This window comes from Hypanus sabinus, chromosome 8 (assembly GCF_030144855.1).
Source record: "Hypanus sabinus isolate sHypSab1 chromosome 8, sHypSab1.hap1, whole genome shotgun sequence".
NCBI classification, from domain to species: domain Eukaryota; kingdom Metazoa; phylum Chordata; class Chondrichthyes; order Myliobatiformes; family Dasyatidae; genus Hypanus; species Hypanus sabinus.
Window position 1 is genome coordinate 149,591,327 of NC_082713.1, and position 27,704 is coordinate 149,619,030.

Genomic DNA, 27,704 nt, shown 5'->3' on the forward strand with positions numbered 1-27,704 from the left:
CAGTCTTTGACAGCTACCAAAGATCTTTGAAAAGATCTGAAAAACCTGATTGTCAGAAATTTATAATTACAAATTAGTCAAAGCAATTATAGTACGTTCAAATAACATAATACTTTAAAAGTCATGGGAAATGCAGAAGCACGAACTTCTTCCCACAGGGTCTGTGAGTCCATTCAAAGAACTAAGAGGGCCATTCTTACACCAACTATCCATGGCATAAAGCTTGAGAGCTGGGACCAATGCATCCAGACGCTCTCTCCAGGACATCGGTGTAGTTTATGGACAGTGCAGACACGGTCGCGGGGTCTGGTGCTCAGTCCTTGATCCACCCCCCAACCCCCACCCCCACCCCACCCCATTCACCTTGGACTCTGCGTTTAGCCGAGCATGCGCGGAAGTCCAAGCCGATCCGAGCCACTGAAAGCAGAGCTGACAAGCGGAACCGGCAGCTGTCCCTCAAGTCGATGCACCGTTATTATCACACACAAAAAACAACAGTTCCATGAATTGTGAGACTTATTTTAAAGTTCAATTGTTTCATCAAATTGATCGTGGGTCAAAAATACTTCATAAAATGTCTTGTGAGTTATACCTCTAGCTGGATTCGGTTCGATATAATGAAGGTTCATTTTGCTCTTAAAACTATTGGCAAATATTTTTTTTAAACATTTCAATAATCTGGATTAATTGCAGGGAAATAGATTAAACTGGGTTCATCGGCAGGGAGCATTCCGGGCGCACTGGAGGATGCCGTTAGAAATGGTCGGCATGGACTACAACCCCCAGAGCAAACGGTTGTCGGCGTGCTTTCCTCCCGTGTGGGAGATTTATTTGAATGCTGCTCGGCGAAGGCTGGTTGGTGCGAGAGGCTGAGGGAACGGCGCCTGCGCTGCGGGAGGAGGAACCAGGGCGGTAGCAGCAGCCCTGGCTGCCACCGTCACTCTTTTGGTTTCAGGGCGAGATCGCAGCAGTACCGCATATAGCGACCCATGTACACGGTAAGGACAAAAAAGCCTGGCGTTATTCTCTTTCTCGACGTGGAACTCATCAGTCCCTTTAAGGTTGGAGCTGTCTCTTGTATCCTTCGCAAAATCCTGCAATGTTATCAGTGAATGCAGATAGCGTGTGTTAGGATGTACAATTTGATGCAGACTGTCATTTCGTTGTTCACTATTTTCGTGATTGTCTTATGCAGTTTAAAATGTTTTTTTTAAAAGCACGTTTCGCAATTCAGAGGAGCAACTGGGTATAAAACTGAAAGATGTACCAAGAGAACAGGCACCCGTAATGATATTTTAGGGGAAATCGCTGGGAAGACTCCAGACCGGGTGTGGACCTGCTGTAGATGGCTGGACGGTGTGGACTGCTGAAAGCTCTGCCATTTCCTTTCGTATTCCACGTGCTATATTTAACAATACGAATAAATACTGTATTGTTACTTCCACTTTGAGTCCCCACCCACAAAGCTAACACCAATTTCATTGTAGCTCCCCTGCATCCACGTGATAGGCATGCCCCCATCCTTTCGCGTATGTGATAAGGAAATAAGATACCACTATAAACAAATTGCTACGGAGAAGAGGCCCGTTCGGCCCATCTTATTCACCCTGTTTCAGCATGAAAACCTGATTAACTCGTCTCACCTGGTTGCTGGTTCTATGTCGGTATGAGAACTTGATGCTGCCCTTGTGCTATTTTAATTTGTCGCCTTCAGTTATTGTGTTCGACCCAAGTGAAGTTACTTTAATGAATGCTTTCCTTAGAATGAATTAAAGGATAGATATAATAAAAGAAAGGTAAGCTAGAACACTTAGCGGTATCAGGATTCAGCGAACAGATTTGCCCAGTGTCAAATATTTTGTGGTCACCGGGCAATTTTAATGTTTATTGGGCTGTTGACACGTTTTTGGTGTTTGAAAGGAGCCTTGTGACAGGCAGTGAGTGACGCGTTCAAGTGTTTTTTAAAAATTATTATCCTCTACTTAGCACTGCTTTAAGCCAGAACGGTTAGATTCTGGAAAGACTTGGTCTGGGGAAAGAAGAGTTAATTTTATTTGGGGATTGCAATATAATAAAAAATAATGTATTTGTTGAGAATGTGTTGTTGGGGATGGCGTGCGTTGTGACTGTGTTGTGGGGCGGTGCCTTTCGATGTTGTGCCCCGCATTTCGGTGAATGTTGGTATACACAGCGTGCAAACTGACACTGCAGATTTAATGTTTGCAAGCAGCGCTTTTCTCAAGGATTCATAAACGGAACGCTGTACAGTGGGGAGAAAGGGGAACCAGAAGATGTGTTTCAGATTTCCGGAAGGCATTCAGCCAGATGCTAATATTTTGGTATGAGAAGGGAGTGGCTGACTGGCAATGAACAGTCGGAATAAATGAGTTCTGTTTGGATGAGAAATCAGTGACTAGCAGATAGCTACTGGGAATTAATGTAGGACCTCTTCTATTTGCAATCTACGTTCGTGACGTAAGTAAGGGAGGTGGTCAAATGTACTGTGGCTAATTTATTGTTGATGCAGAGATAAGTTTTATCACATCGTGAGTAGCACACAAATAGTCTGTTACAGATGTAGATGAGGCAAGAAGCTAGTTAAATTGAGCATGATGCAGGAAACTGATGTTCAGCACTTAAGACCAAAACTATATTATTAATAGCAGATGAGACTGGAATGTTTTTAGGATAATAGGCCAGGTTCACTAAGCATCAAGATTGTACACAGGTTATTAAGAAGTCAAGTAGAATTTTAGCTTTAATTGCCTCAGGTGGCACATATAGAAGTTTGAAAAGGAACTGCTGAGGTAGTACTTGAAGTACTCTCTGCAGCTTTAGTCTCCATACTTAATGAAGAATATATTTATTTTGGACACAGTGCAGTGAAGTTGTACTAGGTGGTTTACAGGGTTAAAAGTGTTGATGTTTGAATGGGGGTTGGGGGGGGGGGGGGGGAAAGTTGAGTTGATTGGGCCTGTGTTTGAAAAATGGAAGTTGATAAAGTTACAAGAATGTGGATCTAGAGAATGATTTCCTGGTGGTGTATCTGGATCTGAAGGGCATAGTGTCTGAAAAGAAATTGCTCATTTCACATGGGGATGGGGAGGGACTTCACTCGGAGATTGTTTTTTATTTTGGAGCTCTGGTGGTTGTAGGGTCATGGTAGAGATTGACAGACAGTTGAGTTGAGGGAAACAGGGAGAGAATGGGCAAATGATGGCGACAAGATTGTTCTTAATGGCAAAGTTTGCTCGAGGTGTTGGTTAGCCTGCTTCTCCTGTTCCTTGTGTTTTTGTTACATTCATTGGGGTGGCACAGAAAAAGATGAAATGGAGGTCCTCTACAAAAGAACACTTTTATCTCTGGGATGCTTATGCTCTATTGTTGACAAATATGTACCCAGTTGCTATATAGGTAACATTTGCTTTCAAAGTTCAAAGTAAATTTATTATCAAAGTACATATATGCCACCTTATACAACCCTGAGATTCATTTTCTTGTTGGTATACTCAATAAATCCACAATGGAGCAATGACCATAATAGACTCAATGAGAGACCACACCAATTTGGGTGCGCAAAAGACAAACTGCAAATACAGAAAGAAAGAAAATAATAACAAATAAGCAATAAATATCAAGAACATGAGATAAAGAGCCCTTGAAAGTGAGTCCATAGTTTGTGGGAACATTTCAGTGATGGGGCAAATGAAGTTGAGTGAACTTATCCCTGTTGGTTCAAGAGCCTGATGGTGGAGGGGTAATAACTGTTCTTGAAACTGGTAGTGTAAGTCCTGAGGCTCCTGTACCACCTTCCTGAAGGGGGCAATAAGAGGAGAGCAAGATGGTAGAGTCCTTGATGATGGATGTTGTTTCTGCAACAACACTGTATAGATGTGCTCAATAGTGAGGGTGGCTTTATCTGTGGTGGAATGGGCTGTATCCACTATTTTGTAGGATTTTCTGTTCAAGGGAGTTGGCATTTCCAGGCTGTGATTCAGCTAGTCAATATACTTGCCATTACACGTCCATAGAAGTTTGTCAAAGTTTTAGATGTTATGTGAAAAACTCCTAAAGAAATAGAGGCACTGTGCTTCTTTCTTCAGAATTGCATTGTTTGCTGGGCCCGGGACAGGTCCTCTGAAATAATAGCACCAAGGGAATTTAAAGTTGATGACCCTCATCACCTCTGATCCTCTGATGTGGATTGGCTGATGGACCTCTGGTTTCCTCCTCTTGAAGCCAATAAATCAGCTGCTTGGTCTTGCTGACATTGAGTTAGTGGTTATTCTCCACTATGGCACTCTTTTGCCAGATTTCAAGATTGTCTCAGTTCTAACCTAGTTGGCTCACTGTAGTGTTTGAGGAAAACTGTGGGCTTTCTGTTTTAGCCATTGCAAAATCTCTTCATTAGAATCTTGGCAATTCCTCCATACTTGGTTTTCTTGCATGACAGAACAGATTTTAAGTGAAAATTAATATAATGCTATATTACTTACCATTATTTATACATTAATTAGAGGTTCATTTAAAAGTTTTATTTGTGGAAACTTAGTGAATTTCATTTCTTAAATGTGAAGAGTGAAATTTGGTTGTGAAGCATGCTAGATGCAGACTAAACTTGCCTAAGGAAGGTGAGCATTGTCCATTTCAAACTGTGCCTTTTCAAGATTATGATGAGTCTTAATTCCATGTAAGTCCTTTGACATTGAAATGTAATTTTGTAATCTCTTATCAAAAGTTATAGGGATAGAGAAGGAAAAGTAGTGGAGAAATTTAATGGAAAAATAATTGAAATTTAATCATGAGACCTTCAGATGTGCACCTTGGGGCAGAGGCAACATTCTTGGAGAGTGGAAGATGGAGCCTCACTTCAGAGCTTGTGCATTCCACCCTATGATTTATTAATAAGTTTTTGAGCACTTGGTTCAGTATTGGAGGGACATTAAACTGAGTCCTACTTTATAATCAGGTGCCTGGAAAATGTGTTTTTATAGAATAAGGATATTGTGTTCATGTTTTTTTTAAACCATGATATTTTGTTCAATCCAATTTATCACTCAACTGAACTTACCAAGTCATGTATTTTACCCATTTCTCTTATTGCGGTTGGTCCAATGATTGATATTGTGAAAGTACTTTATTGGCTCCTGACCTGTGAAATGTTGTGTAAATTAATTTTTTTGTGAAAACAACCAAGATTATAATTTTAAAACTCCTTTTACTACAAAAAAAAACCCTTCCTTGGCACCTGATAACAGAGTAGGCCTCAGTTTAATGTCCCTCTGATATTGAACCAAACACCCAAAATTACATTTTGAGAGAAAGAGCTTTCTGATTTGGAACAAGCATTTCATTTCTGATATGTGGCCATCTGTACCTACATTTAAAGTACTGGGTTTGCTGTCGGGACAGGGGTTAGGAATGCCATAGGTTAGAGTCATGGGCTGAAGTACTTGTGTGCTTTGGCTTATTCTGACAAGCTGAAACTCGTGTAGAATATCGTATATCCATGAGCAGTTCACTGCTGTTTGTCACTGTATTTTAGTTCAATCCATGGGGAGTCCCTTTCTGTTCTGAATAATGAGGACGATGTAATCAATATACTGTAGACCATAGAATAGTATAACACAGGAACATGCCCTTCAGCTCACAATTTTGTGCTGAACCAATTAAATTAGTATTTAAAAAGCCAACTAAATAGATCCTCTATGTCGACACATGTCCATATCCTTCCATTCTAAATGTCCCTTAAAAGCCTCTAATCTGTCTGTCTCTACCACCACCCCAGGCAGCACATTCCAGGCACCTACCATTCTGTGTTTTAAAACAAAAGCTTGCCCTTCACATCTCCTTTGAAATTGCCCCCTCTCGCCTTAAAAGTGTGGTATTAGACCAACCCTGGGGAAAAAGATGCTGTCCACTTCACCTATGCCTCTCATAATCTTATAAACCTCTAACAGATCTCCCCTGAGCCTCCGCCACCCCAGAGAAAACAACTCCAACCTCTCGTCCTCTCACCCTGGTAAACCTTTTGTGCACCCTCTCCAAAGCCTTGTCATCTTTCCTATAAGAGTGACCTGAACTGTATGGAATACTCCAGTGCAGCCCAACTAGAGTTTTATAAAGCTGTAATATAACTTCCTGACTTTTGAACTGAAATCCTTGACTAATACAGGCAAGCATGCCATATGCCTTTTGAACCACCCTATCAACCTGTATAGTCACTTTCAGGAAGTTATGAATGTGGACACCAATGACCCTCTGCTTATCAACACTGTTCAGGGTCTTACCCTCAACAGCGTACTGTCTGTTTACATTTGACCTACTAAGGTGCAACACTTCACATCTGTCTGGGTTAACTTCCATCTACCATTTCTTTGCCCATATTTGCAATTGATCTCTATCCTGCTGTATTCTTTTCCAGTCTTCTACACTACCCACAATGCCACCAGTCCTTGTTGGCAACTTTACTAACCCACACATCTACGTTTTCATCCACATCAATTATATATGTCAAAATAGCAGAGGTCCCAGCACAGATCTCTGCAGAACACCACTAATCACAGACATCGGGCTAGATAAGTCTCGTGGATCACCATCTTCTATGAGCAAATGAGCCAGTTCTGAATCCAAATGGCCAATTCACAATGGATCCCATGCATTTTACATAGATCTTCATCAGTCATCCTCATCATCTTGTCAAAAAATCCTATCAAGTTAGCCCTACACAAAGCCATGCTGGCTCTCCCTAATGAGGCCATGGCTTTTCAAATACTCATAAATCCTATCCCTAAGAACTTTCTCTAGTAACTTCTCTACCACTGACCTGAGACTCACTGGTCTATATTTTCCATGATTACCTTTGGTGCTCATTGAATAATGAAACAACATTAACTACTTGCCAGTCCTCCAGAACCTTGGCTGTGGCTAGAGAGGACACAAAGGTATTGATCAAGGCCCCAGCAATCTCTTCTTTTGTCTCTCTCAATAACCTGGGATATATCCCATCAGGCCCTGGCGTATTATCAGTTTTACCCTGCAATTATGGAGAAAGTCTAACAGTTTCCATCAACCCAAATGGAAAATTTGTACTTGTGGCAAGAATTTTTTTCCCCATCCCTGTGCTCAAGTGATTTGTGAAAAAGTTAGTGAGTTATTAAGAAATTGGTCTTGTTGGTTGCATTGGCAAACCTAAAGCTGCATTTCCATTTCACAAATTATTTATAGGCTGTTTGGTTGCATTTTTCTTCTAAGTGGGACGGTATTTTATAATTAACCAATGGTATTAATTGTGTGTCTGAATTGTTTCTTCTAACAGAAAGAGGAAATATCTTTAACTTTAATTACTTTGAAGTCATTATGGGTGTGGCAGTACTGCAGTTTCAGAACTCAGATCTACAACTATTTTACATTCCTTCCTCATCTCCTATCCATAAAATTTTAAATTGACGTTAATGATAACTTTCTTCTTGCTTTCAATTCAGTGTTAGTGCAAATGATGTAAAACATTTGTATTGTTACATTGCCCAGATTTTTCCATTGGCGATAACAGCAGGCAATTGGCAATTTTTCATTTGAAGTCTGATGGGAATCTCTGAAATTCCTGAAGGCACTGCATTTCTATTGGATATATTTTTTCATTGTTAATCTTAGTGTTCAGCCTGATAGTTAAAAGCAACTGAAAGTTAGGAATAGTACATTTAGGGAGGAATCATTTTATAACAGCATAATAATTAACAATAACTAAACACCCTTAGTTTCATAAATTAACTTTACAAATGTGAAGCTTTATTCTCCTAGAAGGAAAGAATGTTGGAGAGTGAAAAATATCTTGAGTATTTGTTTATTACTTCTTTCCCTTAATTCTGTCTTTGTTTCTCTTGCTGTATATGATTTAGATTTCCATTTTTAACTGCTGTGGCTCTGCTTAGCTTTAAAAATTCTTCAATTTGATTAATTGAGGAAGCTTAGCTTATTTGCTTTGCTGATACCACATGCCAACATCATTTTACTGGCTTAGCTGGAAAATGCATTTGCTGACTTTTAGTGTCCAGGTGCCAGACAGTCAGTCGCCATATCCAAAATGAGTGTCAGATCACCTGCTGCTGGTATTTCAGACAGACATACTTTATTGATCCTGAGAGAAATTGGGTTTCGTTACAGCCGCACCAACCGAGAATAGTGAAGAAAAATAGCAATATAAAACCATAAATAATTAAATAATAATTTAATCGTGCCAAGTGGAGGTAAGTCCAGGACCAGCCTATTGGCTCAGGGTATCTGACACTCCGAGGGAGGAGTTGTAAAGTTTGATGGCCACAGGCAGGAATGACTTCCTATGACGCTCAGTGTTACATTGCAGTGGAATGAGTCTCTGGCTGAATGTACTCCTGTGTTTAACCAGTACATTATGGAGTGGATGGGAATCATTGTCCACGATGGCATGCAACTTGGACAGCATCCTTTTTTCAGACATCAGTGGTCTTGCCATGACCTAGTCCCCACCCACGACGTCTGGGAGGAGGTGGGTAGAGGAGGAGTTTATCATTAGTCCAAAATTCAATCAGCTATATCATGATTACAAGACTATATCACAGATTTGGATGCTGAGGTGAGACACTTGTCACCTGGTACCCTTGTGAAGCTTGATACCATCCACAATAAAGCAGCCTGCTTGTTTGATACCCTATCAACCATCCTAAGCATTCCTTTTGTCCACCACTGGTGTCAGGTGTGCAGTGTTTGCTATCTACAAAATGCATTTACTTGGGATACTCCACCTCCTAAAACTGTGACTTCTAATGTCAAGAAAAACATGGGGAGTAGGGTATGAGGGCACACACTAGCATGTCTTTATTCAAGTGACTTGGAAATGTATTTAAGGTTCTTCATTGCTGAGTCTAAATCCTGGACTGACCTTGCCCAGCAACACTTTGGGGGTTCAGAAAGTAGCTTCACCCCTCCCCACCTTCTTTGGGGCAATTAAAGTGCAGCAATAAATGCTTTAGAAAGAAAAAATTATCTGTCTTATCTTTTAGCAACTACTTTGAACTTGTTTTGAAATGGAAGGAAATTTTGAATTGAGAGGGGTGGTGAACAGGGAACAATTTTTACTATTATTTTATGTTGAAAAGTTAGATCAGCATTTTTCCAGAGCTTCCAATTTTGGCATTGCTGGAAAATGGTGGCTAACCTTCTTTCTTGATCTTCCACCACTCTTTGTAAAGCAATGCTTTTGATTTCTATTAGCTTTAATGCAATAATCCAGTACATTTGATCCTTGTAATCAATCATGTTACCCTTCCATTCCTGACTGTTTGGATGTGTTGCTGTACCCTTTATTAATTTTTTTGAGATTATATAGGCATCTGTTAGTCTTGTGAGACCATGGATTTGCGCCTTGGAAGGTTTCTAGGGTGCAGGCCTGGGCAGGGTTGTATGGGAGACTGGCAGTTGCCCAAGCTGCAAGCCTTCCCCTCTCCACGCCACCAGTGTTGTCCAAGGGAAGGGCACTAGGACCCAAGCAGCTTGGCACCGGTGTCGTCGCAGAGCAATGTGTTGTTAATGCCTTGTTCAAGGACACAAACACGCTCCCTCAGCTGAGGCTCGAACCAGTAACCTTCAGATTACTAGTCTGATGCCTTATCTACTAGGCCAGGGGCCAACACTTTTTTTGAGAGACAGTGCAGAATAGGCCCTTTGAGCTTCGACACCAGACAGTCCTCACCGATTTAAGCTGAGCCTAATCACAAGACAAGTTACAATGACCAATAACCTGCCAACCAGTACGTAACTAGGAGGAAACCAGAGCACCTGGAAGAAACTGGGGTGAATCTACAAATTGCTTACAGGCAGCAGCTGGAATTGAACTTGGGCTGCTGGTACTGTAAAGCTTTGTGCTGGCTACTACACTACCGTGGCGCCTCAAAGTGTGTTAAGTTCAGTTTTCAGCTCTGTGTACATCTTTTAACTTCCTCATCTCTTACCTGCTCAGCTCCTCGACTTTCCTATCTGTATTTTTATGCTTTGGTCATATCTGTCCCTTTTCTTTATTCTTACTCATTTTCAACTTTTGCCCTAACTCCTGTTTCTAGCTGGTTGTAGTTGTGGGGAACAGCACTGTGTTGAGACTCGTTTAGGTGAATTTGAAATACTTGTCTGAAGGTAAGGTTTTGAAAGAATACAGGACATGCTTGTGTATTTTTGTGGATTGGCAATGTTTGAAAGGCTCTTGTCAAGTGGTAACTATGGGAGAAGTTGGGGAAAACAGGCTTAAGCTTGGACTCAACTGCCAGCATTATGATTTGCCATGAAGGCAGTTTTTTGAATCATCTGATGTTCTGAGTTGGACCAGCCAAACAGTCCTCTCCGCGTGGAGGTTAAGTAAGGTGTGAGAGAGAGTGATGAAAAGTAATTGCATCTGGAGATGCTCAGCTGCAGTGACAGTCGATGACCCGATAGGGTTGTGTGAATGAATTGTATCAGTTTAAACGCCTGTTTTCACATTGTCAGGCCATTGGTGGACACAGTAGGTCATCTTTCACCTAACACATCTCATGTTCTGCGCTGGTCATTGAGGGTGATGGAATAGTTCAAGCCCAGGACTCAGTCTTGGTTTGGTGGAAAAGCATGTCGACAACAGCAATCCAGAGTGATCAAACCACAGCTGTGCTGTTTAATGAAATCATTAAAGTTGGGGCCTGTTAATAACAATGAACTGAACTTCATGACTGTCTCAATCCTCAATATAGTGAAACTCTAAACCTCTAGTTCATTAGTTCCTGCACTCCTTTTCCACTTTTCTGTTTCCCATGCTTCCTTTAAACTTGATTTATTGGAACATTTATCTTTCTAGATATTTATGAAACGAGTGAATGAAAAATGTGCTTGGTGTATTGATATTTGGAAAAATCCAATGGTCTGGGAAATCTGGCATAGCTGAAGTTTCTGTGCACTGTTCAGGTTGCAACATTACTGAAAGGATATGGAAGCTTTGTAGACTGTGCATTAGAGGTTCATCTGGATGGTGCCTGGATTTGAAGTATATTAGCGATAAGGAGAGATTGGAAAAACTTGGAATGTTTTCTCTAGAGTGTTGGAAGCTGATCAGCAACCTGATATTGATATAGTTTTATATTTTACATAGATTTGGGCAGGAAGTCCCTTTCCCTGAGTGAAAATGTCAAATGCTAGAAAGTGTAGGTTTGACTGGGGGGGGGGGGGGGGGCGGGGAATTTAAATGAGTTGGATAATTTTGTTAGGTGTATACGCTTAAACTGGGCTGCAATGTGAGATGTGGAAGCAGTTATGATAGCAATGTTCATGGGCATTGAGACAGGCGTATGAACAAGCAGGAAATGATTAACTGAATTTTCCTGTAATGAGGGAGGCTAACATATAAGCAGAAAAGGCAAGGCTAAAATGTGTGTATCCAGTTTGAAACAAAAAGTGACAATGGATAATTCATCTTCTCTTGCTCTTGAGATTCCTACCATAATCAAAATTTTCAACCAATTAATTTCTTTCAACATGATGTCATGAAATGTTAAGTGCATGAGGTGCATTAAATCTCATGGGTGATGCCAACATTCTGGTTGTAGTACAGAAGTTCTTCATTCCGGAACTAACTCCAAGTTGAGTTCGTGAATTAAGAAACAAAAGCTGAAGGTGCTCAGTAAGTTGGGCAGTATCTGTGGTCTTCACCTGAAACATTAACTCTGTTTCTCTTTCAGTAGATGTTGCCTGGGAAAATGCACAAATGGCATTTTGGCTTTTGTATAGCAGTTGGAGTTTTAAAAATAGGGAGTCTTGGTTGCAATTGTACTGAGGTTGGTGAGGTCTCACCCTTAAGGAAAGATGTAGTAACAATGGAAGCAGTACAAAGGAGACTCATTTGAGATGAGAGGGAAAGGGTAAGAAAGGCTACATAGTGTGGGTCTGTATTCCTTGGAGCGAAGAAGGACAGGATGATATGTTAAACATGTAAGAGCCTAAGGGGTTAATCTGGGGGTGTTTTCACTAGTGGGAGAGCCTTGTACAAAAGGGAATGTCTAAAAGGTAATGCACTGATCATTTTAAACGAGTATTTAATTCTTGCAGAGGTTGGTGTATTTCTGGAGTTATTTGCCTGGTTATTGGTGAAAGCTGGATACTTAGAAGTATTTAAAGTGAAGGTAGATAAATAGTTGACAGATCAAGGAATAGAGGGTATGAAGAAATGGTACCTAAGAGGGGTTGAGGACCTGATAAATCAGTCATTATATTAATTGATGGGGCAGATTTGAAGGGCCTTGCAGCTCCTACTGCTCTAATTTAATAATAGGAATGGGGGGTTCATTCGCCCTCTACTATCATCTGATTTGAGCTAATTAATATGCTTTCCTTCCGATTTTTCTTTAAGTGGATTTGAGTTGGCGGATTGATGTTTTTTTTTGGAAGCTTGTATGATGTATAGCTCCGGGGTTGTGCTCCCAATGAGTTTTTTTGTTTTTGTTTTTTTTTAAGTTAGTAGAGGTTTTCTTTCCCCTTTTTATTTAAAAAAAAATTCTTAACACTTTAACACTTTATTTTTTCTTCTTATTATTGATATATTGCTTAGCTTTGTTAATTATTTGCTAATTTCTTTATTGTGCATAATGACATATTGACAATGTATCTTTTTTTGTTAATCTTCAATAATAATTAATAAAAAAGGTTTAAAATGAAAAATTTAATAATAGAATAGTAAAACAGTATTAAGGACTTATGCTAAAGTTGAAGTTATTCTCAATCTAGAGGAGCACACTTTTTGATTGGAAAGCTGTGGAGCACAAAAATAATATTTGCAGCTATGGAGAGCCGATTATCTTGGCATCAAGACATCATTCCAGGAGCTCTGTGAAGCTGTTTTAGGAACAATTGACCACTTTCAGTTTTATCAATGACCTCTGTTCACTCTGTTGGGCATGATACACAATGCAACATGGATAACAATCAGGTTTACACTGATAAATAGCAAGTAACGTTCATGCCGTACGCCAGCACTGACGATACTCAGCAAGTAAATCAATTTGCCATTCCTTGATGAGCATTGACATTGTATGTCCTTTCTGCTTTCTATATGCAGGGGAGTAATGGAGCATTCTTTGTTCACCTGGATGAATGCTGCTTCAAAAATAATCAAAGCTTAATGTTATTCTGGACAAAGCTGCTACTTGCATTCTGCCATTCCCACTTGCATTCTGCCATTCCCTCTCAGCTGTTTACCAACAAAGATGTGTATGCAACCACAAATTGTAGCGCTGCAACTTACCAAGAGGACTTCAACAGCATCTCTCAAGCTCAAAGTCTCTTCCATTTAATAGAACAAGAGAAATAACTATTTGTAACTGTCACTGGCATCAAGCCACAACTTTGTCCTGATTATGGATCTATCTTATCTGAGAGCTCCTTCAGCTAGTTTCCTTATTCATACATAAGATACCTTGTTAACTTTTTTTTAGCAGTGACTGTTATAACTTGCCTGGGAGATTTTGTTGGAGGAGTTACTGAGTCTGACAGATGCAAGTTGAATTTCCAAACTCAAGTGGAAATGTTTGTTTTCAACTTGTCTCTGGTTTAATACCTCTTGGTGCCTTGATGTTAGTATAACTCTGTAACTGTGCCAGACTGGATAATTTGTCTTTTCTCAATTTAAAAAAAATTATAGCAATAGCTCTTAAAATTTTAAAACCAGCGCATTTGGGTGTGTACCTCACTAACTTGCATTCATTCACACATGATTCCAATCTTGATGGCCACAAACAACGTAAATGCTCAAAGTAATTTGCTTCACAGTAAGAGTATGACCACAATTTGTACTGTAATGTTTAATAGTTGGAGCTATTGCCTTCAGTTTTGCCAATAATCAAGTTGTATTAGGGATCATTTATAACCATTCTTTGCAACAGATATAAATCTAATGCATGGCTAATTCCTTTCTGTTTTGCCAGTTTAAAAAGAACTTTGAGCTGTTCTGTGAATGTATCGTTTGATTGTTCACTATAACTAAAGGACAATGGCAGTGAGAGCAGTTGTACATTGGTCGTTGGCTTCACCCCAGCAGTTTGCCTGGCCATAGTAGTGCAGTTTCCCATAAATATCTTGCAAAACCAGATCACCCTTTCTGAAGTATTGAGGTAAATAATTTATGACATTTTATTTGAATAACCATAAATTAGTGCAGTACAGGAGATGGCACAAGTATGACTCTATGTGAATACATGATCTCCCCATCCTTCCTGTTAAAACCTTAAAGTTATAGTGGATGGATGTGTTTACATTTTCCAGTCAAATGACTGGTTCATATTTAGAAAGTTGGACAAGGCAGTCATGCTGGTTGTGATTTTTCCTACAATTGATTTTTTTTATGGATCTGTACGTGCCTGTCTATCATTAATACCTGCTAAGAAACCATTGTTGAGCTGTTCTGTGAACCTCCTTGATTGAAGACTTTGGGAGGTGCTGTCACAGTAGCCTTTTGTGACAGTGGAATGGATGTTTTGTGGTGGTTAGAGTGCCAGTCAAATGGGCTTGTTCAGCCTGGACGCTGTTAACCTTAAACTGTTTTCACTGTACTCCTGGGTAGGGAATTCCAGGTTGCACCTCGAACAACCTGAGATCACTCTGTTAAAGGAACAGAATTTGTTTGCTTCTCTTTCAGCGTTATGAGCTGTTTAGTAGATGGAATAAAAGCGTTTGAATGCCAGGAAATAAGTCGCTCTCTACAGATATCCAGATTCTGGCTTATTCATGTAATTACTGCTTTTGTAGCTGATTTAATTGATTTATTGGTGAATAGTGGACCTTCCCCTCCCCCTACTAGCTTCTGCCTCCTACCCTGGATATAGATTTGAGGGTGTTGGGAGGTGCTCAATGATGATGCCATTGAATTTCAAGAACAAATGGTTGGAGACTTCCTCTTTTATTGGAAATGATGATTGCTTAGTAGTTGCACAAATGATACTTGCCACTTATCAGCCATTGGCTGAATGTTGTCTGATTTGCTGTAGTACGTGTTGTGGGCTGTTTCATTTGCTGAAGTGTTATACATTGAATTAACTGCTGATTACTCATCAGTGAGTGTCCCTAATACTGACCTGATGATGAAACAATTATGCCTAGAGTACTACTTTGAACTCCTGTGTTGATGTCCTGGTGTTGGGTTTTGTTTTAAAGGTTAAAGATTAGCTCTATTTGTCACATGTACATGGAAACCTAGTGAAATGTGTGAAAACAAATCACCTCGCAAGTGTTGCCACATTCCGGCATTGCTGTAATCACTAACCTTAAACTTGTGGTCTGTGGAATGTGGAAGGAAACTGGGCACGTGGAAGAAACCCATGTGATTACGGCACAAACGCCTTACAAATAGCAGCGGGAATTGAAACCCAATCATTTGAGCTGTAAAGCAACGTTACTATATTGCCCCCACGGTTGATTGACCTTTGATAACCACAGCATTTTCATCTTGTGTGAGATAGAATTCCAGTCATTGGAGTGTTTGACTACGATATATTACAATGTAACCATGGTACTTGTGTAGGGAAAACAAAAGTAGATCTATATTCAAATTACAGATTGGTAGTTTGATACAGTATTTATGCTTATTTCCATCATGTTATTCAGCAAGTATGGTAAAAGATCAGCTAGGGAAATCTAACATGAGAGTATGTTGCCATAATTACAAAATGAAATTGTCCCATTAATATATTTGATTAGTCTGAGAAAGGATTCTTTGTTACATTATTGTTAAATATAACTTGCCTGTTTCTATTTCAATATCATATTGCTGTTAGCAATGAAAATTATTTTTATCTAACAGTGGCTTTATAATTTAAGTGTTTAACATCACTGTATCTTTGATCACTAAATTTTAAAATACAAGTATAAAGCCATGTGCTTGGGCAAGTGAATGAAAGTCTTATCTACTCGTAAAACACATTTGTGTTGTACAAATGTGGCACTTTTGGAATCCATGCTGGCTACCAGCAGCACAATATCATCAGTTCCATTCCCCATCACTCACCCATGGCTTTCAACTCCCGGGCGCTATATTAGCATAGAGGTTGGCACGACACTAATACAGCTCAGCACATGGGAGATCAATTCTGGTGTCCTCTGAAAGAAGGTTTGACGTCCTTCCCATGATGCACGTGGATTTCCTCTGGTTGCTCTGGTTTCCTCCTATAGTGCAAAGACATAGCAGGTTGTAGGTTAATTAGTCATAAATTGGTCCGTGATTAGGCTAGGTTTAAGTTTCTGGCTGGCATGACTCAGTGGACTGGAAGGACTTGTTCTGTGCTGTATATCTAAATAAAATAAACTCCCCTTTGATTATTTTGCCATTCACCTACAATAAGCCAATTAACCTGCGGTCTTGTCTTTGGGATATGGGAGAAAATTAGAGCCTCCAGCAGAAATCTATGCAGTCACATTGAGTACTTTCAGATTTCTCACAGACAATACAGTACTTGACATCATTATCAGATATGGGGCCCCAGAGTGAAAAGGCAGTGACTTATGTATCTGGCAAAATTACATGCATAAAATCATTGCATTAATCTCAAACTGACTTTCACCGGGCAAGTATAAATTCAGCAGAGTGTATTGTATAATATTGCTCTGTCTAATTTGTTGTGGTTCAGTCGTTAAGTGGAGTCTGACTCTCCATGACCTCATGCACATCAAGCCTTGTTGGAAACTGCCTCTCTAAGATCCCCCAAGGTCATGCACATTGTCTGAGTGATATTATCTATCCATCGTAACCTCTGTCCCTTTTACCCAACATGAGTCTTCTCCAAGGAATCCTGTCTTCTCATGATGTGGCTAAAATATTTGAGGTTTTGTCTCAAAATCAAGCCTCCTAGTGAGCAGTCTGGCTGTATTTCTTCTAGTATTGACTTGTTGGATCTTCTTGCTGTCCATTGAACCCTTGACACTTACCTAAAGCATCCCAAGTTCAGAGGCGTTGATTCTTTTGTGTTCAGCCTTACTAATAGTCCAGCTCTCACAGCCATACATCGCAACTGGAGATGCCATAGCCTTGACTATAAGGGTCTTTGTGGACAATGTTATGTCTCTACTCTTCAATATTTTATCTAAATATGCCGTTGCGCTCCTCCCCAGAAGTAAGCTGCTGTTTAATTTTGTGGCTGCAGTTACCATCTATTGAAATCTTTGAACCGAGGAAGGCAAAATCCATCACTGCTTCCACTTCCTTTCCATTAATTACCTCGGAGTTAATAGGGCTATTGACATAATCTTGGTTTTCTTAATATTGAGGAACAAGCCAGCTTTTGCACTTTCTTCTTTCACTTTGATTAGAAGCTTCCTCAGATCCTTAGCCATTAGAGTGGTATCATCTGCATATCTGTGGTTGTTAATATTTCAGCAGCTTTGATTTCAACAGTCTACTATTAGGCTCTAAAAGTAGTTACATTTTGAAATAATTCCAAAGATCTCAAACCAATGCAGTTTTTTTACATGACTTGAAGCAGAGTGAGTTGTTTCACGAATGTAATTTCAGTTTGCTATTTCATGAGTATAATGCTGCTGAGAAGTGAATTAAATTTATAATGTCAGTCAAATTTACACAAAGCTTAATGATGTTATGCAATCTACAGTTTAATCAGATTATCATATTCATACACTGCAGGGTTCCTAACATGTGCAATGAGCGATCTCATTGGATCCAGTTTAGTGTCTTTTGTGCTTTGTGTCACTCTAGAAGGACGTACTTCTGGATGTGAGGTTAAGGTGTTTATTCTGGACGATGGTTTCTTTCTGATATTTTTTTAAACTCCAGATTGATGTGCTCTGCAGTGCTTTGGACCCACCATGACTTGCACTTAGTGGTCACTTTATTGGGTATATGGGAATGGAACTTGGTGTTGTCTTCTGCAGTAGCCCATCCGCTTCAGCATTCAACACATTCTGCATTCAGAGATGCTGATCTGCACATCGCTGTTGTAATGGTGTAGTAGGAACTATTGTCAGCTTGAACCAGTCTGGCCATTCTCTTCTGACCTCTCTCATTAACAAGGTAACTTCACCCACAGAACTGCTGGATGTTTTCTTTTTGTTTCTTGCACTGTTATCTGTAAAACTCCTAGAAAATCCCAGGAGATCAGCAGTTTCTGAGATACTCAAACCACTCCATCCAGCTCCAACAATCATTCCACGGTTCAAGTCACAGATCACATTTCTTCCTCATTCTGTTGTTTGGTCTGAACAGCAACTGAACCACTTTACTGTGTCTGCATGTTTTTATGCACTGAGTTGCTGCCACAGGATTGTCTAATTAGATAATTGCATTAACAGGCAGGTGTATGGGAGTACCTAATAAAGTGGCCACTCAGTGTGCTTCCAGGGAATTAAGAGGTAAACTGCCATCTCAAATCTTCCATCCTGCTAGCCAGAGAATTTCATTTGTATCAACCAAGTCTAGAATTGACTCAAATTGAAAGCAGCAAGTGATTGCAGCATGGTTGGAGCATTCAGAACCGTGCAGGCCCTTCAGTTCAAGATGTTGTGCCAACTTTTTAACTTGCTGTGAGATCAATCTAACCCTTCCCTCCCACATTACCTCCATTTTTCTTTCTAAGAGCCTCTTAACCATCCCTAATGTATCTGACTCTAGCAGCACATTCCAGGCACCCATCACTCTGTTTATTTTTTTTAAGAGAAAGGTAACTGTGACATTCTTTCCATCTTTCTCTTCCCCCCCCCCCCCCCAATACTTCCTCGAATCACCTTAAATTATGGCTTGTTTTTCAACCTGGGCAAAAGGTGCTCTATCTATCTATCTATCTATCTATCTATCTATCTATCTATCTATCTATCTATCTATCTATCTATCTATCTATCTATCTATCTATCTATCTATCTATCTATCTATCTATCTATCTATCTATCTATCTATCTATCTATCTATCTATCTATCTATCTATCTATCTATCTATCTATCTATCTATCTATCTATCTATCTATCTATCTATCTATCTATCTATCTATCTATCTATCTATCTATCTATCTATCTATCTATCTATCTATCTATCTATCTATCTATCTATCTATCTATCTATCTATCTATCTATCTATCTATCTATCTATCTATCTATCTATCTATCTATCTATCTATCTATCTATCCCTTTTGTCAAATCACCTCTCATCCTCCTCACTCCAAAGAGAGAAACCCTAGCTTGCTCACCCTATCCTAAGACCTGCTTGCTAATCCAGACAGAATCCTGGTAAATCTTTTCTGCACCCTCTTTAAGGCCTCCACATCTTGTGAGGGGACTTGAACTGAACACAATATTCCAGTTTGGTTTAACCAGAGTTTTATCAAGAGCAGGGGTCCCAGATGGATCCCTGTGGAACACCGCTAGTGACTGACTTCCAGGCAGAAAACATTTCACCCACTGCTACATGCTATCTTCTGTGAGCAAGCCAGTTCTGAACCCAGTCAGTCAAGTTTCCCTGGATCACATGCCTCTTGACTTTCTAAGTAAGCCTATCCCGGAGAATCTTGTCAAATACCTTACTCAAGTTCATATGGATGCATTGTTCTACCTTCAGCAATTTGTTTGTCACTTCCTTGAACAATTTCATTAGGCTTGTGAAGCACAATCTGCCCTCCAAAGTTATGCTGACTATTCCTAATCAGATGGTGTTTTTTCCAGTGCTTGTAAATCCTGTGTCGAAGAATCCTCTCCAATAGTTTCCTACTGCTGATGTGGACTCACTTTTTTGATAATCCTTCAGCAAAGGAATAACATTTGCCACCCTTCAGTCTACTCTAGTGACCAGTGAGGATGCAAAGATCACTGCCAAGGTGCAGCAATCTCTTCTCTCTCCTCTCATAGTAACCTCAGGTATATCCCATCTGGCTCCAGGGACTTAACTATTCTGATGAACTTTCAAGAGATCCAGCACGTCCTCTTTCTTAACCTCGACATGTACCAGCGTATCTGCCTATTTTACACTGTCCACATATCAGTCAAGGTCTGGGGAATACTGAAGCAAAGTATTCATTACGGACCTCCCCTGCCACCTCTGACTTAAGGCAGGTGCTTCCTCTTTTATCCGCGATCATTCCTACCCTCACACTAGTCATCCTCCTCTTCACATTTGTGTAAAACGCTTTGGGGCTTTCCTTGATCTTACTCACAGAGTGCCTTATGGCCTTTTCAAGTTCTCCATAATTCATTCTTTAGTTCCTTCCTGGCTACCTTGTAACTCTGCAGAGCTCTTTCAGACCTTGGTTGCTGCTGCTGCTTGTAAACCATAGTAAACCCCACCATTCTTTCCCATCCACAATGGGACAGACCTATCCAGGACTCCATGCAAGTACTCCCTGAACAGCATTTCCGTTATCCCTCCTTCGCAGGGGGAAACCCACGCAGTCATTGGGAAAACGTACAAGCTCCTTACAGACAGTGGCAGGAATTGAACCTGGGTCACCGGTACTGTAATGTGTTGTGCTGCCCCAAGAGAACATTTCCCTGAGAACATCTTCTAATTTTATGCTTTCAAGTTCCAGCCTGATAGCATCATAATTCCCCTTCCTGCAATTAAATACGGTCAGACCGTCCCTGTTCAAGGCTACTGTGAAGGCCAGGGAGTTGTGGTTACTGTCTCCGTAATGCTCACCCACCGACTGTTCTGTCACCTGACCAAGTTTACTTCCTAGCACTGGATCCAGGACAGCCTTTTCAGTAGTAAGCCTGTCTACATACTGTGTGAGGAATCCTTCCTGGTCACACTTAACAAATTGTGCCCCATCTTCTCTTGGCTCGGGACACCAGAGGCATCTTTATTCTCTCTTCTTATTCAATAATGCAAACACAGGGATAAAGTAAAATGGGTCGCTTTTCAATCCAAGGCTGAGTTTTGTGGTTTCATCCCAATGTGGAAATGAAAAAAAGATGTGCAGTGCTTCTGAGCCAGAGTTTTTCTTTACTTTTCTGGAAATCCTTAAACTCCAACACTTCAGCTTTTCCATCCACTACTTAAACAATAGTAGATGAGCCACCTCAAATGTGTGAAATCTTCAGTTTTGGTCCTGGAAAAATTGAACCTCCAGTTTGACGTGGCCAAATTTCTGGTTCATTTCTCACCATTGTCAAAATTCCACAGCTTTTGAACCGATCATCCCATCGTTCCAAATGTCTAATGCATTGGTAAATGGCCAAATGATAACTAGCAGAATGAGCACTGGTGCTCATGTACATGGTAAAAGGAATGAGTAATATAACTCTGTACTGACTGTTGTGCTGCTAGCATTTAGGGCAGCAATGAAGGCCCTCCATCTCTGGCAGTGTTCAGGCATCCTTCATCTGTTGGCAGCTTGGTTTTCACTCCTGTCAGTCAGGCAGGTCCCAGGTGGAGACTCAGGAAAACCATTGCACTCAGATGTTGAAAGATTCTGTTTCTGTTTTGTTTACCAGTCAGGGTTGTCGGCCTTGAGCTGAACCTGGAGGACTGGTGATACCACTCTTAGTCTGGCATCTACTCTTTGACCTGTTTGGCATGGGTGACCCTACCAAGGGACAAAAGCATAAACCCCTGACTCCAGCCAACATGGCTCTCTGGGTTTTTGAGGCACTCGAGCCTCATCAAGGTTGTGGTTCTCTTGGAGGTGTCCAATAAATCTGATTAACAATTCTCTAAACAGGGAACAAAATACTTGCGAATCATTACACTTGGAGCTCCTTTGGTTAGTCATTCAAGAAATTGTGTCAGTAGTGCTGATGATACATTAAGTATAACCCATTTTTTAAAATATAGGATATGTTTCAATTGACAAATAGTCGAATTAAAGTAATAAGACTGTAACAAGAACTGTGCACCCCACTACACTGGAAGTGTTGAACATTTCAAAAGTATGTCATGGTTTAAACTTCGGCTGGAATTGCATTATTTATATATATATATATAGATATACACACACACACACACACACACACACACACACACACACACACACACACACACACACACACACACACACACTCTCTTCCTCCAGGTGTTCCAGTTTTCTTCTGTATCTCAAAGGTCTGTGGATCGGTAGGTTAATTGGCCACTGTAGATGCTTGTGGAGTATAGGTGAAAGGTGGAATCTGATGAGAATGTGGGAAGAATTGAAAAAAAATTGCTTAATGGAGGACTAGAGTAAATGGCTGTTTGATGGTTAGAATGGATAGTGGGTTGAAAGGTATGCCGGATGTCTGATTATAATTCCTTTAATTGAACAGTTTTAATATTTCTCTGTACTTATTCCTTATCCAGTTAACAATTTGCGAAATTTGCAGCTTGTTTCTTCTTCGTAAGACTGAAAAATGTGCATTTTAATTAGGAGAGACCTCAGGTCATGCGGCACACGATATCATCTTTCTCGAACAAGGACCCAACCATTTTCCTTCCACTATTGTTGCCATCCACATGAAAGAACATTATTTCATCCATAACAATTTCCCTTTCAATTCCTTTCACTTTCTATGAATCAGATGTAGAAATTAGAGGTAGTAGATATAGGGTTAAAAGTGAAATATTTATTGGGAACCTGAGGGGGTGCCTCTCCACTCAGAGGGTGGTGGTGAGTGTGGAACAAGTTGCTAACGGAATTAGTGGATGCAGGTTCGATTTCAACATTTAGAAGTTTCTATAGGTACATGGATGGGGAGGAGTATGGAGGACTCTGGTCCAATCTGAGTCAGTGGGACTTGACAGTTTGGCACAGACTAGAGGGGCTGAATAGACCATTTTCTAGTACTGTTGTGGTTTTGGTCATATTCTAATTTGTTCTGTATTTCACTTAAATACGTAATTTGTTCCTCACCGTTTGTCTTTTTTGTATCTTTGTTACCATTTCCATAAAACTTCGGTTGATAGGGGCAGTTGTTTAATTGGGCCAAAATGAACTGGTCCTGATGTGTCCCAATTAACCAGAATCCATGGTACGTTGTGTTATAATTAAAACCCAACTGTTCAAGAGGTGCAGCACTTGCCCCTACACCACGTTCCTCACCGCCATCCGGGGGCCTAAATTTTTCCAGGTGAAGCAGAGTCTCTCGAGCACCTCTTACAACCTTGTTTATTATAGAGTCATAGTCACAGAGTACTACAGCACAGAAACAGGCCCTTCATCGAGTCTGTGCAGAACTATTATTCTGCCTAGTCCTATTGACCTGGACCATAGCCATTCATACTTTCCCATCTATGTACCTATCCAAACCTCTTTACTGCTTAATCCTGAACTTGGTATCTCAATGTATCAGAGGCCATGTGAACACTGGGTGTCTGTTTTATGGTTTCTGTGCTCTATCTGCAATAGCTATCTTGCCTGTTACAGGGGCAAATTCAGCCGCACTTTCCTTTCCCATGCTGAACTGTTTGACTTCTGCCTTCTCCACTGCAGTGATGTGGTTAAGAAGTAGAATGGTGACTCATATTCCTTGTGGGTATCCTATGCTCTAATGGTAAAAACATATTAAATTAAACATTTTAAATTTTGCAATTTCAGATAACGTATCATGGTATTTCCAAACCTACCAGTTCACTTAGATTCTATTTCTCCTTCCCATCTCTTCTTTCTTAGTTTACTCTCCATATCTACTCCCCTATCTGGTTTTATCTGTCCATCATCCCACCCTTACCTGGTTCTACTTATCTTCAAGCCTCTATCCCCAAACGACAAAGGAGCAGTATTAGATCATTTGGCAAGTCTTATCCACCGTTTGATCATGGCTGATGCTTTTTTTTCTTTCCTCCTCAGCCCCACTCCTTGGCCTTCTCTCCGTAACCTTTGATGCTGTGTCTAATCAAGGACCTATCAAACTCTGCCTTAAATACACCCGATGACCTGGCCTCCACAGCTGCCTGTGATAACAAATTCCACAAATTTGTCACCCTCTAGCCAAAGAAATTTTGCCACATCTTTATTTCAAATGGACTCCCCTCTATCCTGAGGCTGTGCCCTCTTGTCCTAGACTCTCCCACGATGGGAAACATCCTTTGCACATCTACTGTCTAGGCCTTTCAATATTTGAAAGGTTTCAATGAGTTCCCCCCCCCCCCACCCCATCCTTCTAAATTCCAGCGAGTACAGATCCAGAGCCTTCAAACATTTCTTGTATGATAACCCTTTCGTTCCTGGAATCATTCTTGTGAACCTCCTCTGAACCTTCTCCAATGCCAGCACATCTTAGATGAAGAACCCTAAACTGTTCACAATACTCAAGGAGAGGTCTCACTAGTGCCTTATAAGGCCTCAAAACCACATCCCTGCTCTTGTATTCTAGACCTCTTGAAATGAATGCTAACGTTGCATTTGCCTTCCTCACCACCAACTCTACCTGAAAGTTCATCTTTGGGGTATTCTGCACAAAGACTCCCAAGTCCCTTTGCATCTCATTTTGGAGTTTCCCCGCATTTAGAAAATAGTCTGCACATTTATTTCTACTACCAATGTGCATGACCATGCATGTTCCAATGTTGTATTTCATTTGCCACTTTTTGCCCATTCTCCTAATCTATCTAAGTCCTTCTGCGGCCTGCCTGTTTCCTCAACACTACCTGACCCTCCACCAATCTTCATACCATCTGCAAACTTGACAACAAAGCCATCTATTCACCCTCACCTCTCTACCTCACCCCTCACTGCCCTCTCACCTGACTCCATCTGTCCGTCATCTGGTACCTCACCTGATTTCTGCTAACTCCTGCCTCTTGCTGCGTTTATACTGCTGTTCTCCCGGCACACACTGTCTTGATGAAATGTCCACCATCCCTTTGCATCCATAGATGCTGCTTGGCCTGCCGACTTCTTACAACAGTTTATCTTTTTTACTTCAGATTGGAGCGTTCTTGGTGTCTTGCATATTTACCTAAAGATATTCTGATCTAGGAGTAATCTCCAGTGATTATTCTACGTTGTCTCAAAAGCACCCAGTGAAGTCGGACCATATTTTGCTTTTATGGCATATAATCACTTTTTGGTCAAGCCCTATTACAGCAGTCTGGACAGATCTATTGCTGTGGAAATCTCCAGTGTATTGAATAATGATGCTCGAATTCCTGATGCTCGAATACAGTAAAATTATAACTTTTCCCATTATTTTCAACTTGCTTGTAATGGCAAATAATGGCAATGGTGTTAATTAGCTGCAGCAGGACAAAGGTAGGCAGTCAATTAGTAGGTAGAAATTAATTCCTACAAGTGTGAGGTGATGCATTATGGTAGTGTGGATGTGGAGAAACAAAATAGGCTTAAAAGCTCGGTTTTGACTGGAAATGAACAGAGGAACCTGTTTACATAGCTTTTTTTTGAAAGGGGCAGGGCATACGAAGAGAGTAATTAGCAAAACACAAGAAATCTTATGTTTCATGTCGAAAGGTAGAAACATGGAAAACCTACAGCACAATGCAGGCCCTTCAGCCCACAATGCTGTGCCATACACGTACTTACAATACTTTAGAAATTACCAAGGGTTACCCATAGCCCTCTTTTTTTCTAAGCTCTATGTACCTGTCCAGGAGTCTCTTAAAAGACCCTATTGTATCTGCCTCCACCACTGTTGCCAGCACTCACCACTCTCTGCAATTTTTTAAAAAAGCAAACAACAACAACAACTTACCCCTGACATCTCCTTTGTACCTACTCCCCAGCACTAAAACTGTGCCCTCCTGTGTTAGCCATTTCAGCCATGGGAAAAAGCCTTTGACTATCCACATGATCAATGCCTCTCATCATTTTATACACCTCTATCACGTCGGCTCTCAGCCTCCTCTGCTCCTCCTCACTCAACCTTTTCTCATAAGGCATGCTCCCCAATCCAGGCAACATCCTTGTAAATCTCTGCTGCATCCTTTCTATGGTTTCCACATCCTTCCTGTAGTGAGGTGACCAGAACTGAGCATAGTACTCCAAGTGGTGTCTGACCAGGGTCCTAGAATCCTGGAAAATTACCTCTTGGCTCTTAAACTCAATTCCATGGTTGATGAAAGCCAATGCATTGTATGCCACCTTAACCATAGAGTCAACCTGTGCAGCAGCTTTGAGTGTCCTATGGACTCGGACCCCAAAATCCCTCTGATCCTTCTCACTGCCAAGAGTCTTGCCATTAATACTATATTATGCCATCATATTTGACCTACCAAAATGAACCACCTCTCACTTACCTGGGTTGAACTCCATCTGCCACTTCTCAGCCCAGTTTTGCAATCTATCAATGTCCCGCTGTAACCTCTGACAGCCCTCCACAGTATCCACAACACCCCCAACCTTTGTGTCATCAGCAAATTTACTAACCCATCCCTCCACTTCCTCATCCAGGTCATTTATAAAAATCATAGAGAAGGAGTCCCAGAACAGATCCCTGAGGCACACTACTGGTCTGCAGAATATTATGTCAGACCTCTCTAAAACTTCAGTTCTGCAATTAAAGTATTATGTCCAATTCGAGCTGCCATCCTTTTGGAAGGCTGTCAAAAGCTTTGAGAGAGCTTAAGGATGTTTCATGGAATATGGGATTTTACCTAAAGAGTTGAGTTGATCTGATGAAGCAGAAGAAATAAAAGGGAGATTTGACAAAGGAATGCAAATTTAGATAAGATGGACAAAAAGATGTTTCCTTAGCTCGGAGTCACAAATTTAAGTTTATGGGCAACAGATACAGGTGGCATATAATAAGCTAATTTACACAGTCCCTACTTGGTTCCTGACATGGTGATGGAAATAGAGATGATCAGTGATTTCAAAATGAAGGGAAAGTTGTTGGGGTAGGAATGGAAATGAGGGCGTTGTGTTAAATTTTGGCACAGACTCTGAGTCAAATGACCTCTTTCTGTCCACATTGGCAGTCACCGTCTTTTGTTAAGAAATGTCCTTTTCCAAGGTTAGTCTTAAATGTACTCTGGATACTGTAGGAACTGTGTAGCATTCCCTGTTTGTAAGATGAGGTGTGAATTAAAATCAAGTTACATTTTGATTCTTCCTTGGTGTTCGTTACTGTTGGGCGGGCCACTTGGAATCAAACGAACCAAAGTACTGACTGCCTTTCTCAGAATAATGCAACTTTTGTTTTTGCTTTTGAAGTAATTTATGAGAAGCAAAATTATCTCGACATGCAGCAGCCTTTAGTGCACCTAAACTTCACCGTTTAAGGGATGGAGTTGTAGCTTTTCCTGTTGTGATGTGATATAAAATAGATAATTCAGAATTATTGAAATAAAGAACACCAAAGGTTCACTATACTTTTTGGGCATAGAAATCTCTTCTTGTCTCTCTGCTAAATGGCCAACCTGGTTCTAAACACCCTATTCTGGAGACACATTATCCTTGCATCTAACCTTTTAAGTCCCATGAGAATTGAGATCTTGTGTCTAGAGAAATGGCCTCAACTGCTTAACCTTTCTACATTGGATAGTTGCCCCAAACAAAAAGTCAACTTGATGAATCTTTATTGTACTCTTTATTTTAATTATTATTTTTGGGAGGTTTAGACCTAATTGCAATATTCAAATAAGATCTTACCTATCCTTCATGTCTACTGTCAAGCCAGGGCTTGGTGCATGTTTCAAAATTCTGGTGGTTAAGTGATCTTTTATAATCTGTCCAGGACACTGTTGAAAACAATCCACAATTTCCCTTACCTCTGTGATCTCGAGGACATTCCATGCAGA

General features: G+C 40.5%; 1 protein-coding gene across 3 annotated transcripts in view; it reads left to right on the forward strand.

The window, feature by feature from the left end:
- The first annotated feature begins 854 nt into the window (after positions 1-854).
- The window catches only part of si:dkey-97m3.1 (fatty acyl-CoA reductase 1), a 162,498-nt gene continuing 135,648 nt past the window's right edge, over positions 855-27,704 (forward strand). The window contains exon 1 of one of the 3 annotated variants that reach the window (XM_059978235.1): positions 855-998. The gene's annotated coding sequence lies outside the window, so the exon portion shown is untranslated. Of the gene's footprint in view, positions 1,062-1,553; positions 1,665-27,704 lie in introns of those variants that run through there. The other 2 variants (XM_059978236.1, XM_059978237.1) reach the window with 2 other exon arrangements.